Raw genomic sequence first — 12,363 nt, 5'->3', positions numbered from 1 at the left:
TAGTATGCGTACCACCATGTGCCCAGACTGTGACCGTGGCTTTCATTTCTCTTCTGCCTCATCATCCTTCTCCATTGAGCCTCGAAAGAGCTTCAGAATTCTTTTCAGCAAATACTCCAGATGACCACGGCCAAGCAGCCATGCTTAGCACGTAAGCTGAAACTTCTTCGAGGCCCTGATTTTGTCATTGTCATGTGTGTGTCTATTGGACTTTTCTGAACAGCAAAGACAATTGTCTTTGAATCCTTTCACCATTAGCTCCAAGTACAGTCCTCTCTGCCCAAGTAAGTACTCAGTTGTTGTTGCAATATCTAAGTATCAAGCACTAAAATGGTAATAACTAACATTTACATAGTGCTTAGTTACAAAGTGCGTTCATACGTAGTACCACATTTAAGGAACGCTCACGACACCCCTGGGAAGTAGGTATGACTATGCTCCCCAGTTCTGACTAGACAGTGAGCTTCCGAAGAATGAGACAGTTTCTTATTGGCCCCTGTGGGGCTCAGCTCAGAGTCCGCGGTTGATTTTGTGCAATTGAAGTGCAAGACACAAGGTCGGTGAGGGTTTGTAACTTGCACCGGTCACCCACTCACAGGCTGGGCTGTCTTAGAAGTGTTGGCGGGCGCTGGAGCCCCGAATTCGTTGCCTTCTCCAGGTTTGAATTCCACTGTCACTGGCTTTTCTTTCTTCCTGGTAATGAAGCAAAACCTGGTGGGTTAATTAATCTTCTCCATGCTGGGCAGCAGTAATAGGATCAAGAAGAAAGCCTTCTCCTCCTGCGCTCCCAGGGGTGCCTGGCGGGAGCCCGTGAGGCGATGGAACACAGCCTTCAGTCTGTTAATTGTTCAAGAGCAAATCATGTGTCAGAAGGAAACAGAAAAAAAGACACCACTGAATTCAGATTCAGAACAACAAATAATGTTCAGCACTCTACCCTTGAGAGAAGTAAAGCTGCTAACAGTCTGCTTCTCAGGGAAAAGAAAAATGCTCAGTGTTTCAGCAGACCTGTGGAACACGACGTGATGTGGTAGAAAATGCCATAACCTGTGCAGATCGGTCTTCTCTTTTATCAACGCAGGGTCCACCGACACCTGTGCCACACTCAGCACCCCTGCCCCAAGGAGACGGAGGCAGACAGCTAGGGAAAAATGACCATGCAAAGAGCAAAATGTGTTTCCTAATAGGAAATCCCTTTGAGGGAAGTGGATAAAGGGCATATTGCAATCGCCCCACACTAGTCTCCCTGCTTCCACTCCTGCGCTCCCAAATCCACCCAAAGTGGCTCCCCAGAGACTTAAAGCTAGAGCCTGACCCCCATGATCTGGATTGTCCCAGCTCTGTAGCTGCAGGCCTCCAGCTTCAGCAGCACTCAGTCACTCCTGGTGCCACATTCAGGACTCTGTTCCACTCTGAGCCTCTGGCTCTTCTTTCCTTTCTATCAGCAGTGCCTTTTCCTCCCCCTAGCTAAATCCTCCTCAGTTCTTAAGGACCATCTCAGCTACTGTTACCACTTCCTCACCTCCAGCAGGTGCCACCAGAGCCTCTGTGATACTCTACTGTCACACCTAGAGTGACAATCCAGTGCCATGGTCAAGCAAACAGACACCTGAGCCATGTCACCCAGGTTTGAGTCTGAGTTCTGCTGCATTTTGCTTCTGTGATCTTGGACGAGTTTCATGACTGCTGGATGCCTCTGTTCCTCCCCTATAAAGTGGGGAGGAGATTAAAACAGTTCCCACTTCACAGAGCTGTGTGAGGATTAAATTATTTAATACATGTAAATTACTTCATACAGCACTGGTGGTGAGCTATTACAGCCATTAAATATATTTCAGTGCAATCTTTCAGGTCTTTCTTCCTCTCTAAGCTGTGAGTTCATTGAAAGAAAAGTCCATATTTCATCTGTTCCTTTATGCCTAGCACTACTGTCCCTACATACCTGCTCCCCTCTTCCCTGTAAGAAAATTCTGCATCCCTCACCATTGCCTGTGACTTGCAGTGTCCCCCTAAGAGACAGGGCGTCCCTGCCCACTGATGGCAAGCATGATCATGTGACTTGCTTTGGCCAATGAGATGCGAGTGGTAATGATGGTCAACAGTTCCAAGAAGAAGTTTCAGGAGGCATTGCATGATATCACCAGCTCCCTTCCGCACGCTGCCATGAGACTACCATGTCCCAGACAGAGGATGCTCATGCATCCTGGATCCCAGGAGCCAGAACACACCTCAGAACAGGACCCCAACCACAGCTGACCAGCAACCAGTACATACTATGGGGAAGAAATAAATATTTGGTTGCAAGCCACTGAGGTTTGGGGTTTGTTTCTTACCACATCAGAACCTAGGAAAAATTGATTAATACAGCATCCAACAAAGGCTTGTTGAATAAATGGATGCACTGATAAAAGAAGGAGTACAAGGGCGGATTATGATGTGTGCAGTTCCTAGCTAAGGCCGTGGCTAAGTATGGACATCCCCTAACCAACTAATTTAAGCAAATGCTTGTTTAAGAGTGTCTTTCTGACATTTATCTTGAATATAATTCTCTGTAAATAAATTTTTTTTTTTATAATGAGACAGTGACTCTGTAGTCATTCAGACACGTTCAGAATGTTGATCCCCAGGCCCAAGTGAAAGTAAAAGTGGTGGCGAAAAGTGTAGCATTTCTTGGGCAGCTAATATGTTTTCCAGCTTTACACCTACCAGCTCCGCAGAACCTTTCAGCAATCCCAGGAACAGACTGTATTCCCAGATGTGGAAACTGAGGCTCGGAAACTACGAGGGTCCCCAGAGATAACAAGTAACCGTCCAGATGTGAGCCCAGATCTGTTCGAGTTCAAAGCCCCTTCTCTCTCCACTAAAGGATGCTGCAGCCATTACAAGTGTTCAAAGACAATCTGGGGAAACCTGGCTATCAGATCGTACTCCTCCTAGAGCCCAATCTTCTTCACTTTCCTTGGGCACATGACCCAATAGTTAAACAGAGATCCAAGTGACACAATTTGAAAATGCAATTATCTCTGCTGGGATTAAGCAGACAATCAGTCATTTACTCTCAGTACATGGATTTGTTTAATCAGATTGTTTTCTTATCACGCAATTAAAATCTGTCCAAGAAAGGAGAAAACGCTCATTTGGGGAAAAAAAAGGAAAGAATCGCTTCTATCAGGGACTCCAAAACTAAATGCCTGCAGGACCGAGCAGGTAAGATAATAAATGAAGAAGACTGGGTGGGCTGTTAGCTCACATGCCTGGTCTAAAGGGGACAGTGGTTGGTCTGTTTCAGTCAGTGGCTGCTACGGAGAAATGCCAGGCTTCCAGGAGCTGGAAGCCTAGATCTGTGTGAAGTCTCCAAATGTTTACATGTTGGCAGCAAATGCAGGTTCTTCTTTCCATACGTGTGTTTTCTAACCCTCCTCCATAAGTTGTCACCTTGGTTCTGATTGATGTGTCATCACGTGTGATGCGGAGGACACTGCAGAGACCTGCAGCCTTAGAGGGACCCATGCTTGGAAGTGAAAGAGGGAAACAGGGAAGCCAGAGTCCTACGCATAGGAGGGAGGCAGGAAGGAAGGGCAGAGGCTGGTGCAAGGCACGCACAGAAGGGAGGTCACAGAAAACAAACTTCTTTTAATACAGCTGGCCTGGCTGACTCCGTTCTTCCCCATTTCAACACCGCCTGGAGTAAAAACAGATGCTGATAAAAAAAAAAGCCATTTGTTCCCGAATAAACTTCATTACTCTGCTAAATATCTGTACTGGGTTTCATTTGATCCTAGTCATTCTCAATTCAGTACAGCACTCGGCCAACTTAACCTTTTAAAAGGAGTTTTACTGGTGGTGGGCTATGCAGACATTAACATTTTTCTCCAAAAATAATTTTTTTTTAAATAGAATTAAATTGCTTTGCTTAGCGATCTTAATTATCTGGAATAACTAGCTGCAGTCAATTCTCCAATAAGGGCTCTCTGGAGAAATCAGTGTTTGGGGAAAGGGAGAGAAACGGGGAGCCAAGCTTGGGACAAAAGTAAGCCTTTGGCAAGTTATTTGGAAATATCTAATTAACCCCGAGAGTGAGGCTGACAATCAAAGCCACTTCCTTAGTGCTTAATTATTAAAGGCAAATACAGAGAGTAAGTATTCAGGGAGCTAGTCTGCTGGGCCCTGGCAAGTAGGAGCCACTTTGAACCAAAGCACTCAGTCATCCCCGAGCACACAAATACGTGCCGTTGCTCCTTCAGGTCTCTGCTAAGGACATTCCTGCATCCCATCTCAGCTCAGAAACTCCTATCGACCCGTTAGGAAGTCTCCCCTGATCTTCCTAACCCAAGAAAACTGTTCTCTCCCCTGCGCTTCCATAGCCTATCGTACATAAAATTCATTCCATTGTGTATTCACTAGGTGCTTATTTGCCCCCTGAATGGTATGCTTTGCAAAGCCTGGTTAAGTACTTATTTACCTCTGTAACTTCAGCATCTCGTATATTTCGAATAGAGTAGGTGCTTGAGAAATGGAGGCTGAAGGAACCTGTGTATCACCGGCTTTTTGAGCAAAGTCCGGTGCATGGTAGAAACTCAGTAAATCCTTCCTCATTTCCTTCTTTCCTCCCTTCTCACCTTCTTCCGCTTCCTTCCTTCTATTCTTCCTTTATTTCTATTTTTGTTTTCCTTTAGATTCCGAAATTAAAGGTATTGATTCCAGAGCTGCTGGGCCCAAACAGTGTTCTCCTATGTGAGTTTGTCATTTTGACTTATGATGGACTTTCATTAAGCCAAATGCAGGTCACTGGAGTGGCTGAGAAATTCCAGGGCAAGTGTGGCACAGGGGCACCTCCCTGCAGAACCCCCTGGTGGGGAGAGATTCTTGATTTGAAGTCACTAATGTTAGGCTTACAGTGTTTGAAACTTCAGGCCCCCCAAAGAAGACCTGAAAGAAGCCTGGAGGAGGAGGGGAGAGGAAAAACCCTGTGACACAAAAGACACCTGCTGATGTAACTCAGGGCGATTTGTCAAAACCAGCTGTATATCTGCCTTGAAGACTATGGGAATCCTGGGGGCCATTCGTAGACTTTGATTTAGACATTTGTCCCTGAACCCAGAGCTGAGTCTTGAAGGCTGATTAAGAATTAACTCAGTGAAGAAAGTGGAAGTGTCTTCCAAAAGGAGGGAACAGCATTTTTTAAAAAAAGGTACGAGGGGAGGTGAAACATCATGGTGGGAGTGGAAACCCAGGCCAGGCAACTTCATTTTCTGCTCCATAGTGCTACTCTGCTAAAACATGCAAATAGCGAGCAGGGAAGATGCAAGATAGTCAAGTCAGACATTTATAGTCATTGCTCATTTCTGGACTTGGATGTGGCTGAGAAGTAATGGTTTCCAAACCTGATCTCCTCCTTAGTTACAGTCTCAAGGTACAATGCCTGTTGGACATTTATACTCACTTGGGTGTCCCCTAAGCACTCAGATTCCACATGTACAACAATTAATTCTTTATATCTCTCGTAAGCCTCCTCTTCTTAATAGTCTGTTAATTTCACCATCATCTTCCTAGTTATCTAAGTCAAAATCTTGGAAATCATCCTTGATCCTTTCTTTCCCTCCTACACCCTGTCAATCAGCAGGCCCCGTAGACGTTGCTTCCTAATGCATCTTGAATCTCCGTCTTCTTCTCTATTCTGACCATCACTGCCTTATCTTTTCCCCTGGACAACAGCCACCCAACAGGTCCCCTTTCTTCCAGCCTTGCTTATGTCAATTCCAACCTTCCTTCCTATCACTCCTCTGCCAGGAGGTCTTCACTGGATCCACAGAACATACAGGATAAAGCCCAAACCCCCAGACACGCATACAGTGACACCTGAGACCCGACCCCGCTTGCCCCTCTCGCTTGATTATCTGCCCACTTCTGTATTGCATTTTTCACCTCAGGAAATCTAAATGGCTTGGAGTCCCCCCAACACCCCACGCTGCTCCTCTCCTCTGTGGCTTCGCTCCTGCTCTCCCCTCTTCCTCCACATTCTTGCTAACTTTCCCTGTCTGACTCTCACTCACCTTTCAACATTAAGTTCTGGCATCTTCTCTTCCTTCAAAGCTCAGACTCCCCGGTCCCCTACCTCAGTGCTCCTGCAGCTTCCTGGGCACACCTCTGCCTTTCGACTTTTATCTTTATGCCAAGATTATTGAGTCACATGGAATCTGTCTCTCCAGGCTCTGACTTCCTCAAGGACGGCTGCCACCCTGTCCTATTCATCTTAGTAAGTCCAGAGCTCAGTGTTGTGCTTGGCACCCCGCTGTCACACACATGTTTACTGAGCTGCACTCCAGGATATAACCCCTAAGATGGCTCTTTTGGCAAACGGAAAAGCCCAGCCTAAGCCAAGGTGGGCCTGCTTCCATACACAGCAAAGAAAGGTCAGGAGAACAGCTAAGAGCTCTGGAGAGCTCTGGGAAGTTTTTGTTTGTTTGCTTGTTTGTTTAAGGTAAATTCAAAAGGTGAAAAAAGCACATGGTATGGAGTCCAAATACCCAACGCAAAATATGTTATCTCTAACACTCTTAACTATTGCAACCTTGGGAGAGATAGCTAATGTCCTTTGGTCTTAAGTGACTTGTCTATGAAATTATGACTAATTATTGGCTTAAATGGAAAAAAGTGTTTGCAAAGACCCTAGCACAGTAGCTGGTACAAAATACGTGCCCAAGAGATGTCAGTGCTCCCTCCCTGGAGAAACAGCAGATCCTAGTAGCCTGAAAGAGACTGACCCTGGTTATCCGAAACAAGATCTTTTTGTTTTTCGCATCACTTAGAAATATATTTATTTAGCATGTCTAATTATAATTATTAGCATTAGCTGGCCTTCATCTGTTAAGTGCCTATTATATGCCAGGTACTCTGCAGGATCCTTAAGGTACAGTTTCTCACTGAGTCCTCATGGGGATCACGTGACAATGACGATGATGATGATGATAGTTACTTACTATGTGTTAAGCATGTGGACTATGGGTCCTTACTATGTGTTAAGCACTGTTCTGAATCCCTTCCAAGTATTAACTATTCAGTCTTCACAATAACTTATGAAGTAGGAATCATATTCCCACTTTACAGATGAGAAAACAGTCTCACAGTTGTTAAGAAATTTGCCCAAGGTACATATTATGAAGTAATGCTGGGACTAGAATTCAAGCCTGCCTGGTTTGATGGTTAACGTATTAATAGTTAAGGTTTTATTTTATTTTTAACACCTTCCTGGTAACACCGCCTCCATTTTTGGACCCTTTATATTGCTCAGCAAGTAGTGTAATCAGCAAGAGAAATGCTGGATAATTTTCAGCCTCAAGCTATTCAATGAGATTATAGGAGCCACTGAGGATGACCTTTGAGAAAGAGAGAATATTTTGTGGATTGTTTCCACAAAGATTACCTACCTATATTACTGACAGGCCATTGTCTGGACATTGTGGCAACATGTAACATTCAATATGTGACTTGTAACACACTTACTGTACTGTATTGTACTTGCATGTACATAGATTGAATTTTGAATTACAGATTTGCTTTAATAAGGGCTGAGAACATTAAAAGAACTAGAGTTAATTGCTCAGTCAGCAAGAATCCTCTGGTCCCCAATAAATCCCGGGCCCTGTGCTACTCTGAGGATCCAGAGAGGACTAAGTCACAGTTGCTGCTCTTACTTCTTATAGGAGAGACTCACAAAGAAATTGATTTCACATCGGAAGACAAGTAGATGTTTCCATCTATAGATCCAAAGTGGACTTCCAACATTTTGGAAGAGTTCTCAATGCGCTGCCCAGAAACTCCTGCTTCATTCTATTCTCAGAAAGGAACTGGCCTAAAAGCCCTCAGTCCAGAGTGGCAGGGTGGTCTTAGGCAGAGTGGACCTCAGCGTTGACTGAGGGATCTTCGCTCCCAGGTGGACTCGCCCATGGCCAGATCTCCTTGGCCCTGGGTGGGTTAAAGGCTGGCCAGGGCTTCTTCTGATTCTGGGTCCTATTCTTCTCTGCAGCTCAGGGGACACTCCCAGTCAACCGATATGCCATCCTCCGACCCCAGCTCCAGCTCTCTGCTCCATCCTCCCCCACCAACTCGAGCATGGCACTGATGCTCAAAGCGGACTGGAAGGCTCTGAGCAAACACTGGCTCTTGAAAGTTTAATAATTTACAAATGAACTGCAACTGAGTAAAAAAAAATCAGGGCCTGTGCTGCTGGAAAACAGCCTTGATATGCATGCAACTGGCTTTCTCCCGTGGGGCTCAATCAGCAGGGCCAGCCACGTGGCTCCTTCATAAAAGGCTTAGAGAGATGAGTGAGACTCCTATTCTCTCCTATCATAACAACGGGAGTCCTGGGGCGCATGACTGCTTGGCCAAACCACAGATATTTCCTACATAAACAAAATTCCAGTGAGATACACATGCAGCACTCTCCCACTGGTGTCATCTTGGTAGGATCCACTCTGCATTCCAGGGAGGACATTGCGGATTTTTTTCCAACTGCGCAAGCCTGCTCTCCCATCCCACTGGCCTTTGCAAATGACTTCTCTACCCCTGGAGAGGCAAGCAATTCTATTTGATCCCCAGGGGAGAAAAGGAAACAAAGTCCACTTTCTTAACCTGTTTGGTAAAACACAGGGCTTCAGTGGGTGTACAGAGGGATGAGCAACAGGGAAGTGGAAAAAAAGAACACGCCTACAGTGGAGCAGCCCGTGCACTTGAGAGCCGGGGAAGGGAGCACACAGGAGAGCACAGGACCGGAATTATTCCGTCTGGAAAAGAGGTGGCTGGGAAGAGAGAGGACAATGGCTACATTCAGCCTCGGGAAGATCCCAAGAAGAAACATGCAGAGAAAGTTCAAGAGGATGAAATGAACTTATGCTGCAGGAAATAAATTACTGGCTTTGGACAAGATGAAATTGTTGTTGTGTTGCAGAATAGGTATTTTTCTCCCCTGCCTTACTCCACTGTCTGGGATGCCACATATAGAAGACAAGTTAACAAAAGAGAGCACTGAGTAACTTTAGTCGTTTTCTAAGGTGGAAGACAAGGAAATCATCTCCCGTAAAAGCCCATGAAAGCTATGCTAAGAAGCCTATTTGGCGTAAGAAGGCTCAGATTGGCTGTTTATTGTGATCTGTTCATCCCACTGCCCTGCCCAAAGTGGAATCCCACATACCCACTCTCACAAACACTCGCGCACACGCTAGCATGCACATACTCAGACACATTCACACACCTGCTCATACGTGTACATACACACACTCATACATAACCACAGTCACACATGCTTACACTTGCACTCACACGTCCACACACACATACACACACTCACACACAATCATACACAAGCCCATCTGGACAGCAAGTAGAAGGAATGAATGAATGACCGTAACTGAGGCTTGGGAGAACAGGTGGGACCCAAGGCCGAGAGTCCAAGTGGGGATGCTTTTTAACCGAGCAGGACCCTAAGGGGCCTTCCTGGGACAGACCCCTCCCCCATGTCCTCTGTTGTAGCTCCTCCCTGAAGTACCCAGATAATAGTATGTGGTGCATATTTCCTGAGGTTTTCAGATGCTAAAAACCACCACCAAAGGGAAGAAATTAACTACTTGATGATCATGAGCACATGTCCCCGAGAGCTTCTGGTGCCTAAGGACTGATCCCTGTTACCTCAACATCAACCAATCAGAGAACTGTGCACAAGCTGATCAGGTACCCTGCATCCCCGCTTCCTCACCGGGCCTTTAAATATGCTTTGCTGAAACCCGTCAGGGAGTTCGGGGTTTTCTTGGGCATCAGCCACCCCGTCCGCCTTGCTTGCTGCCCTGCAATGAAACTTTCTCTGCTCCAAACTCCGACGTTCCGGTTTGTTTGGCCTCACTGTGCGTCGGGCACACCAACTTCCGTTTGGCAACACTCTTAGCCCTGTACTTCCACACACCACAAATGTCCCTCAGGGCCATGTCCCTACTCTGCCAAACCTTATCCATCTGTAGGGGCCCCTGCTGACAAGACACATCTGTAGATCCAAGGTGGAGTTCCAACATTTTGGAAGTGCTCTCCGTGTACTGACCAGAACTCCCTGCTTCATTCAAGCCTCAGAAAAGAATTGGCCTGAAAGCCTCAGCCTGGAGTGGCAGGGCGGTCTTGGGCAGAGCGGGCTCTCAGTGTTGACAGGGGGCAGCAAGGGACCTGGGAACTGCTTCCCCTGCCCAAAGAGGATCTTAGCAGCCGTGTTTCTGGGGATGGCTCCTGTAGCCAGAGTTAATGCATTTAGGAGCTGAACTCCTGACACTCAGCTGAATTAATCATATCTCCAGAAAGTTGAAGGTTGGACCAGAAAGAGAGAAACATGGGTACCTGAAGGAGTTTAAAGCAAACTACCAAATTGACTTCCCTGATGTGAAACCGTTTGCTGACTCATTCTTTACTGAGAATAACTTTCACCCAGAGGCTCTGCTCCAGGAAGGAGATAACAGGCAGATAATCTCAGAAGAATGGACAGACCCTCCGGAGTTCCTCCTGAAGATGCATTGAGGTTAAGAGGAATGTAGCAACCTGTAAAACGCCCTGATTGTTATCACCTTTTCTGTTCTATCCAGTTTTTCTATAAAACCCCAAGACCCATAGCCCAAGATGGGCTCCCAGTCTTTAAGGCATCCGCCTGCTGTGACCCCCTTTGCCTGGCAAAGTGATAAAGCTGCTCTTTTCTTTGCTCCCAAAACTCTGCCTCCAAGTTTGAATTTACTTTTCTGGTTGCAGAGGCTGAGTTTTCGATAACACACTGAATCATACTGGCTGTGGGACTCTCAAGGGAAGGACCACCCATTCCACTACTGAGGGCCCTGGGTATCTCTGCTCCCCACCATGCCTGAGCCTTATTTGTTGAGTTTTTCCTTAGATTCTGTGAGGAACCACAGCCGACTCCCTGTGAACATTGAAAGCTAGGTTAGCTTTGATTTATTTCACTTGCAAACAAAACACACATACACCATCCATTCTAATCCCATTCAAACACCCACTCCTGCCCACGCCGCCAGCTAGAAGTGATCTTTTCATCCTCAGAACACCCACAGAATCTTTATGGCTTTATTGTCTTCTTTGCACCATTTCTTTCTCTCTTACCTTCCATACTGGACCATAAGCTCCTTGGAGGCGGAAGCCAATTCTTAGTCATCATTTCAGCCCCCACAGCACCTAGCACAGCGCCCTGCACGCAACAGTTCTGGATGAGCATTTGTTGAATAAATGAGGAAATGCCTGATTGAGCAAGTGAACAAATAAATATACAATCTCACATGATGCTAAGTATTTCTTCTGTTTTTCCCCAGGAACTCATGAGATCACAATGCTAGAATCTAAACATCCTCCTATGTGAATCAGTTCATCTTATTCCATTTTAGTGATTTGTTTACAAAAAACCATGAGCCGGACGCTGCAGATACAAAGATGAGTAAGATATGGACTCTGTACTTAAGAATCCATGAGCTCGCTGGACCGGGGAGTCAGTGGGGGCGTAAATGAGGCCAAGGAATGCAGCTCCCCACCCTGGGACACAGCCTTGCACATCCTGTTCCCGGGAACAGTAAAATTGGGAGAGTCATATACTGCCCATCCACCCCAAGCTTGCAACAAGACCTTATTAAAAGCCATTTTTCAAGCCTGAGTAGGATGTTTATGACCTGATAGGCAATGGCTGGCAAACTCATTTCATCATAAATATCCCCGCATATAATATACTTCAGCATAAATGATGCGTCTGCCTATGCCACACTCCTCAGGGTGAGTAATGCTCCTCCAGTGTGGGCTTCTTAAAGGTAAACAAATTATGGGCTGTAATTATCCGGCGCTTGATTTTCTTTTTTATGAGCTTTTCTTCACCCTAATCACACCCAGGGTAGGAAGACGGAAGCTACAGTTGGGACTTAAAGAAAGGGAAGAAAAAGAGTCTGCTCCCTCAGCAGTGAGGCAGATGTCAGATAAACCCTAAAGAAGGAGGTGGCATTCCCATGGCTCTGGGAGGAAAGGAAAGACTCAGCAAGCAGGAAGATGTCTAGAGAGGGAGAGATCGCAGGTGCCTGAGACATAAAAGAAATTCTTCCTCTGCCTGTCTCTGACACACAGACACTCCGTGCAGATAAAATTCTACATCTCCAAACTGCCCCCACTGTAGAGCATGGGTGCAGACCTGCGCATTTTCTAGCCCACTGTGACTTTGAACTTGACCCCTCCTCCTTTCCGGATGTAGCCTTTCCTGTGTCCCCTCCAAAGGTTTGCTTCAACTTCAATTTTACAAACATCTCAAATCCTTCACCTCCCAGTAGACTCTTGTCTGCTCCCAACAAT

This window comes from Camelus bactrianus, chromosome 23, assembly GCF_048773025.1.
Source record: "Camelus bactrianus isolate YW-2024 breed Bactrian camel chromosome 23, ASM4877302v1, whole genome shotgun sequence".
In the NCBI taxonomy this organism is placed as follows: domain Eukaryota; kingdom Metazoa; phylum Chordata; class Mammalia; order Artiodactyla; family Camelidae; genus Camelus; species Camelus bactrianus.
This window is presented reverse-complemented; position numbering follows the sequence as displayed.